The sequence below is a fragment of the Lytechinus variegatus genome, chromosome 7, assembly GCF_018143015.1.
Source record: "Lytechinus variegatus isolate NC3 chromosome 7, Lvar_3.0, whole genome shotgun sequence".
Classification (NCBI taxonomy): domain Eukaryota; kingdom Metazoa; phylum Echinodermata; class Echinoidea; order Temnopleuroida; family Toxopneustidae; genus Lytechinus; species Lytechinus variegatus.
Window position 1 is genome coordinate 38,133,140 of NC_054746.1, and position 7,128 is coordinate 38,140,267.

The 7,128-nt window shown below is 33.4% G+C and overlaps 1 protein-coding gene across 1 annotated transcript in view; it reads right to left on the minus strand.

The window, feature by feature from the left end:
• The window catches only part of LOC121419214 (serine--tRNA ligase, mitochondrial-like), a 40,557-nt gene extending 34,162 nt beyond the window's left edge, over nt 1–6,395 (minus strand). Inside the window, exon 1 of the mRNA XM_041613572.1 lies at nt 6,330–6,395. The gene's annotated coding sequence lies outside the window, so the exon portion shown is untranslated. The remainder of the gene's footprint in view (nt 1–6,329) is intronic.
• Between the last annotated feature and the right edge of the window lie 733 nt (nt 6,396–7,128).

Consider the following 7,128-nt stretch of genomic DNA (forward strand, 5'->3'; position numbering starts at 1 on the left):
TTTATTTGTGTTTAGTGTTTTTTTCTTTTGTGATCTATTTGTATTGATTAATTAATGTATTCATTAATCATTTAATTCATTTGTGTTTAGTGTTTTTTCTTTTGTGATCTATTTGTATTGATTAATGTATTCATTAGTCATTTAATTTGTTTGTGTTCAGTGTTTTTTCTTTTGTGTTATATATATATGGAGAGAGTCAGAGGTCGTTTTTATTTTTTTTATGCGGAAGTTCATTTATTTCAATTTTTTTATTGATTATCTATGTATTTATATTGATTAATAATGTATTTATATTTTTTCATTTAACTATTAGGTTTCATTTTTTTCTTTTGTGATGTAGAGAGTCAGAGGTAATATTCGTTTTTAATTATATCTGTGCGTGAAATTTCGTTTATTTATTTATCAATCTATTTTAATTGATTAGTATATTAATATATATTCATTAAGCATTTAATTTGTTTTCAATGTTTTATTTTCTTTTGTGATATAGAGAGTCAGAGGTATCATTTGCTTTTTAATTCTTCGTGGAAGTTCATCTAATTTATTTTTAATTGATTAATTAATGTATTCATTAATCATTTAATTTATTTTTGTTCAGTTTTTCTTTTGTGTTATAAATATGGAGAGAGTTAGAGGTCTTGTTTAATTATATTTATTTGCGGAAGTTCAGTTCTTAAATCTATTTTAATTGATTAATATATATTCATTAATTATTTAAATTATTTGTTTTCAATGTTTTATTTTTTTGTGATAAAGAGAGTCAGAGGTATCATTCATCTTTAATTATTTTATGTGCGGGAGTTTATTTATTTCAATCTATTTTAATTGATTATCTATGTATTTATATTGATTAATAATGTATTCTTATTTTTTCATTTAATCTATTTGTTTTCATTTTTTCTTTTTTGATGTAGAGAGTCAGAGGTATCATTCGTTTTTAATTATATCTGTGCGTGAAATTTCATTTATTTATTTATCAATCTATTTTAATTGATTAATTACCGTAATGTGTTTATGTTGATTAATAAATGCATTTACATTTATCCATTATTCATTCAATTTTTTATTTATCAATCTATTTTAACTACAGTGTTTTTTTTCTTTTGTGGTATAGAGAGTCAGAAGTATAATTTGTTTTTAATTATTTTTATTTGTGGAAGTTCATCTAATTTATTTTTAATTGATTAATAAATGTATTATTAATTATAGGATTTATATTGTATTTGTTTTCATTTTTTCTTCTTTTGTAATGTAGAGAATCAGAGGTATCATTCGTTTTTTTAATTCTTTTTATTTGTGGAAGTTCATCTAATTTATTTTTAATTGATTAATTAATGTATTATTAATTATAGGATTTATTTGTTTTCAGTGTTTTTTTTGTGATATAGCGAATAAGATGTATATCATTCGTTTTAATTCTTTTTATGTGTGGAAGTTCATTTAGATTTTTGGTCAGTCTTTTTTTAATCGATTAAGAAATGTATTTTGAACACATTTTTATGAGACCAAGACAATGTACTCTGAACAGTAGATTAAGAGAATTTCAGTTTAAAATGTTACACTGCATTGCTTACACAAATCATCACTTGTTCCGTTTTAAAATCTCACAAAATAACCTTTGTTGTTTTTGTGAAAAAGAGGAGGAAACATATCGCCATCTTTTTTTGGAATGTGAATATGCTTGTCTGGTTTGGGATAATTGTAAGGAGATCGATGTTTGGTTTTATTTCTACCGGTAATTTAAGCTGGGAGGAAATTCTTGTAGGGGTAGAATTAAAGGACGAAGGAAAACGCTTAATCAATCACTTTTTAATCTTTGTTAAATTTTTAATCTTCATAGGGAGGGAAAAGGGTGCACATATAACCATGGATGAAATTAAAAGGAAATTTAAAGAATTGGAAGAAAGAAGGCTGGCGCTAGGTAGAGGCAAGATGTCTCTTCATTTAAGGAAATGGGAAAATCTTAATTAAAAGAATAAATAGGGAGAGTGAGGCAAAGGTATACATACGAGAGACAAAGCCACAAAACAAAATAAATAAAAACACAGAAAAAACCCAATACGGAGAATTGCAGTCCCTTCCATCATGTCCATGTAGAGTATGTAGGCATAAAGGGGAGAATGCTCCTAACCTGGGGACGGAGGGGAGGGGGGGTGGGAGGTGGAACATTTTTATCTTTTTTTCTCTCTGATCATGTCATATATTTTGTTAATATTTCATTTTGTAATTGCTGAAACGCATTAGTATTAATTTCTAGTATTTTTCAAGTTTGATGTATAAGTTGTATAATTATATTGTAATGGATTTATTGTATAATTTATAATTATGTTTCAAATAGTTTGTACAAATTGCTTATAGAATCTGATTGTGTATTTTGATTTGAGAGAATATAATAAAACATCCTTAAAAAAAAATCTTAATCGAAGGTGCTCGGCCACGGAGAAGCCGTGGCCGAGTGGACTATGCGCCTAGCTGTACATGGAAAGTCCGGGCGATCCTCGGCCACTGCACCTACAATGCTCTTTTATCCTGCATTCAAATAAATGGAAATGCTATATGCATTATTGGTAACTAGGTGTGCACTTGTGTTTAAAAAAATATAAATTTATTAATTATTTACTATATTCTTTTCTTTTTTGATATGGAATCAGGGGTATAATTCGATTTTATTTTTTTTATGTGTGGAAGTTCATTGTTATCCCTTGTTTTGGGGAAAATAAATTGGAGCCCCCCCCCCCCACATTTCTGGGCGTTGTGGCGTGCGCCTGTAATCCAAGCTGTGGGGAAGTTACAAATTGAAGCGGAGGCTCGAGGTTCGAGTCCTGGTCACGTCTTTCGGATGGTGACGTTAAAGGTCGGTCCCATGCAGACGTAAATAATCATATCTGATTGATACACGTCCGACAAAATTCAAATACACACACACACATTTCATTTTGATTATTTTTTGCGGGAGGGAGGGGTTCATCAATAATCAAATTATATAATTCTTGTATAATTCCCCCAATCTTCCATTTATTCATTCATGTAATCACCTGGATGTAAGAAGTCAATATATTTTTTTTCAAATCGGCTTTTATTCAATATTGAATCATTCATCTGGCTTCGTGTGTATTATCGATTTGTATTTTTCATTCCTTTCATAAATGTACCCCCCCCCCCCGCTTCCCAACTTTTCATCCATTTAAGTTCAGAAAAGAAAACGAATAGTCATATTCATTCGGGGAAGATTTGTTAATTTTCTTTTGGTTTGGTCAATTTTATTATTGCTTGAGGGATATCTACACTATATTTAACTTAATCTATATTTTACTGAGACTTACCCCCCCCCCCCCCCCCCCGCCCCACAATTGGGGATCGGCCTTTCATTATGTATATTATCTATTTTGGGTATATAGTAGGCCCTACTTTTTTACCCAGATATCAATTTATTCATGTTTTGTTTTTAAAAAGCTTACAATACCGTTCATTGATATTCCAGTATTTCTTCAGCTAACCTATTTCCCCATCCTGCAGTCATTTTAAAACTTAAAGGGATGGTCCGTGTTGAAAGTATTTATAGCTTAATATATAGAGTAGAATTCACTAAGAAAAATTCCGAAAATTCAAAACCGGATATAAAAAAAATTTATTGAATTTTAAAGTAGTAATATTTTGTTAAAACAGTCGTCATGAATATTCATTAGGTGGGCTGATGTCACGACCCCACTTTCCTTTTCCTTATGTTATTCAACAAAATCATTGCTCAATTTTTTTTTCACAATATATTTGTGAATAATGCGTCTCCTTTATAGTCGCAGCAATGAATATCTAATGCACTAAATCAGTTGCCAATCCAATTTTTTAAGTTCTTCGTAGAAAAAAAATTGAATCAACCTAATTTTCATAATACAAAAGAACAATTGGTGATATGACGTCACCAATTTGCTAATTGAATTATGATGATGACACACCCATGACTGTTTCATCGGATTGATGCAAATTTTCAAAATGCGATAACTTTGTTATTCCTTGTCCGATTTTGATCATATTTTCAGTGTTTTGTTTATCTGAATTTTCTTTACTTGTAGGCATACAAATCATACTATTTTCTGCCCAAAGTTTATTAGCCAACACGTTTATACGAGATTCTTTCCATTACCCACTTTCTAAGTCCAGTCTGTCCTTCTTATTATATTTGTGGGACTTTTTCGGGTGATCCCTATCAATATGTAAGCAATCGTAAATTATCACTTCACTGTTCATTAATATTTTCGGGGGGGGGGGGGGGGATTTACGGTCACTGTTACTCATGTTGAGAGATCGATTTTCTTACTTTTTATTAGGGGTGTATTGAAGTTGATTCCAGTCTTTAAATTTTTATTCTTTTATGAGAATTGCCAATTATTTATCTTATTTGAAAATCGCATTTGTTGATATTGTTATTTTTTCTAGGTTGAAAATCAATTGCTTAACCATAATTCATTGACGAAACTGGTGCCTTATATTAGGGGTGCATTGAGGTTTATCCCCGTCTTTATAGTTATATTATTTATTTTTATTAAATAAATTTGCCAATTATAGATCATATTTAAAAATCGCATCTGTTGATACTGTATTTTTTCTTGGTTAGAAATCAATCGCTTACCCATAAGTATTAATTGAAGAAAATAATGTAGGGTGTTTATTAATTTTTGTTTAAGAGGTAAATAGAGACATATCTATTCAGTTTCTTTCTTGGTAATTTGGTGGCTCTGAAAAGAGCCGTTGTGTTTAGAGGCGAGATTAAATCTCAAGCCAAAATGACTCCTGAGAGTCATTCGAAGTCGCTGTCATCGCCTTCGCCCCAGGTAAAGGCGCCGGGTAAAGGCGCTCCTTGAGTAGTTGTTTGCCGTGGCTGGTGATTGGACCTGCACCCTCCTCTTTCCTTCCTAATCTCGATGTAGTCAGCTGCACTGGCGTAAATCCGGGGGGGATAGGGGGATATATCCCCCCTCTTTTCGAGGAGGGGGGGGGTGGCCAGTACAAACATCCCCCCACTTTTTACTGAAGAAATGAAAAAAAATCACAAGAGATAATTGGTTTGTTGGTGAAAATTCTTCCTAAAATACCGCTTAACATATAAAACAATAGGCCTATCATTGGATCATAAAATGCAAATAAAGAGCCAGTTCACCATTTGCCAACGAAATACTTTTGTCCTTATTATAACATTGAATTAAATTAAATGATTAATGAATACATTAACTAATCAATACAAATACATCACAAAAGAAAAAAAACACCAAACACAAATAAATTAAATGATTAATGAATACATTAATTAATCAATATAAATAGATCACAAAAGAAAAAAAACACCAAACACAAATAACTTAAATGATTAATGAATACATTAATTAATCAATACAAATAGATTGATAAATGAATAATGAATAATAAAAAACTATTTTCATACATAAGTAAATCGACAGATAGATTTCTGAAAAAGGAAATTGGAGCCCCCCCCCCGCCCCCTAAACTGGCGCCGCCCATGATATTCTTTCCTTGTTTATTTGGAGAACAAATTGGAGCCCCCCCGGGGGGGGGACGCCGCCCGTTATAATTCTCATCGTCCACCGCGCGGGGAAACAAGCCCCACGACCACGTTATTTTCCACTACACAACAGTGTAAGGGGCCTCGATAACGAGTATACTATATAGCCGTCATCCGAGCCCCACACACGTGCGAATGCTGGGATAAGCACATTGGACGGGGCCTGTTTCGCGACTATTTTAGGATGCAAGCTTAATATATACTCGTGATATAGGCCCCGCTACTGTGGTGGAGTGTCTGAAGTGCAGTAGTGCGGGGCCTATATAACGGTTATAGTACTATACTCGTGAAACAGGCCCCGCGCACGGACATTCCAAGCCGTTCAACACAGCAGCGGGGCCTATATCACGAGTATATATAGTGAGCTGAAGTTAGCAACCTAGATATTGAGGTATGATCGATTACAATTTTTTCTCGAGCGGGGCCTATATCACGAGTATGCCCATTTTTCTATTTAAGTTCCCTTTGGAAGGAAGTTGCAAAGGTTTGAGCGTATTTGATTATTTTCTGACGCATATGATGCGCGCGTTCGGTAATACAAGGCCGGTCGGTAATACAATCACTCACTATACCGTACCGCACCGTACGGTACGTGTGGGACTACATTAACAAGTTACACAAGACAACAAAGCAAAGAGATCTCGATATATGGCTCGGCATTTGGAAATACACTACCTGTTACATTTAATATTAGTCCTCTATAGTTTAATTCTGCTTCTAAAATTCATTATACTCTAATAAGACTAAAAATTACCGTTATCTTTGCTGTTTTCAAGGATGCATCAAACCATCATTTCGAAATTCGAGTTCCATACATATATGGTTCCTGATCCTATGTGCAGCTCCAACGGTGTTGGCGAAATGTAAATTTTAGTTGATAAAAAGTGCAAAAATACATGAAGGAGGGCGCGGGCGCGGAAAGTGATGGTGAGCTATGATTATTCAAGAAGTATGTAAATAAAAGACGTAAAACAAACAAAGAAGAAGTGAGGAGAAAGGAGAGTAAAAATATGGAGAGACAGGCACGAGCTATGTATCAAAGCCTCCATTATTTAGAAAAAATTGCATCACATTTGAGTCCTATCAGCATGCTGTACACACGCGTGGCCATATTATTCGAACACCTCCTTAAAGAGTTTTTCTCTGTGTGCAATATAAACCCCCAAACAAGTATTTTGCGAGCTTTATCTACACGTTTTGGCCCCTAAACAAGTTGTCGCCAGTATATGACCCCGGGGAAAAAGCTTGGGGTAAAAAAATACCCTCAAACACGTTTGGCTAGTCTTAAAAAAAAGCTTTGAAAAAAAAAACATACCCGACTCTACGATTGACCATTGACCAGTTTTTCAAAACTACCTCTTTTTTATCTGTGTTTTTGATACCCTTAACGAGTAACGCGTGTGTGCAGTAATGTATTTGACTCCCCCCACCCCCGGGATCCTGGCGCCTCTCCCGGTGAACACCATCCGATTGCTTGATAACACAAGGGACAAGGGGCCTCTACACCCACTTTCGAAGTTGACTGATCATTTCAAATTTTCTGTAACGTGTGT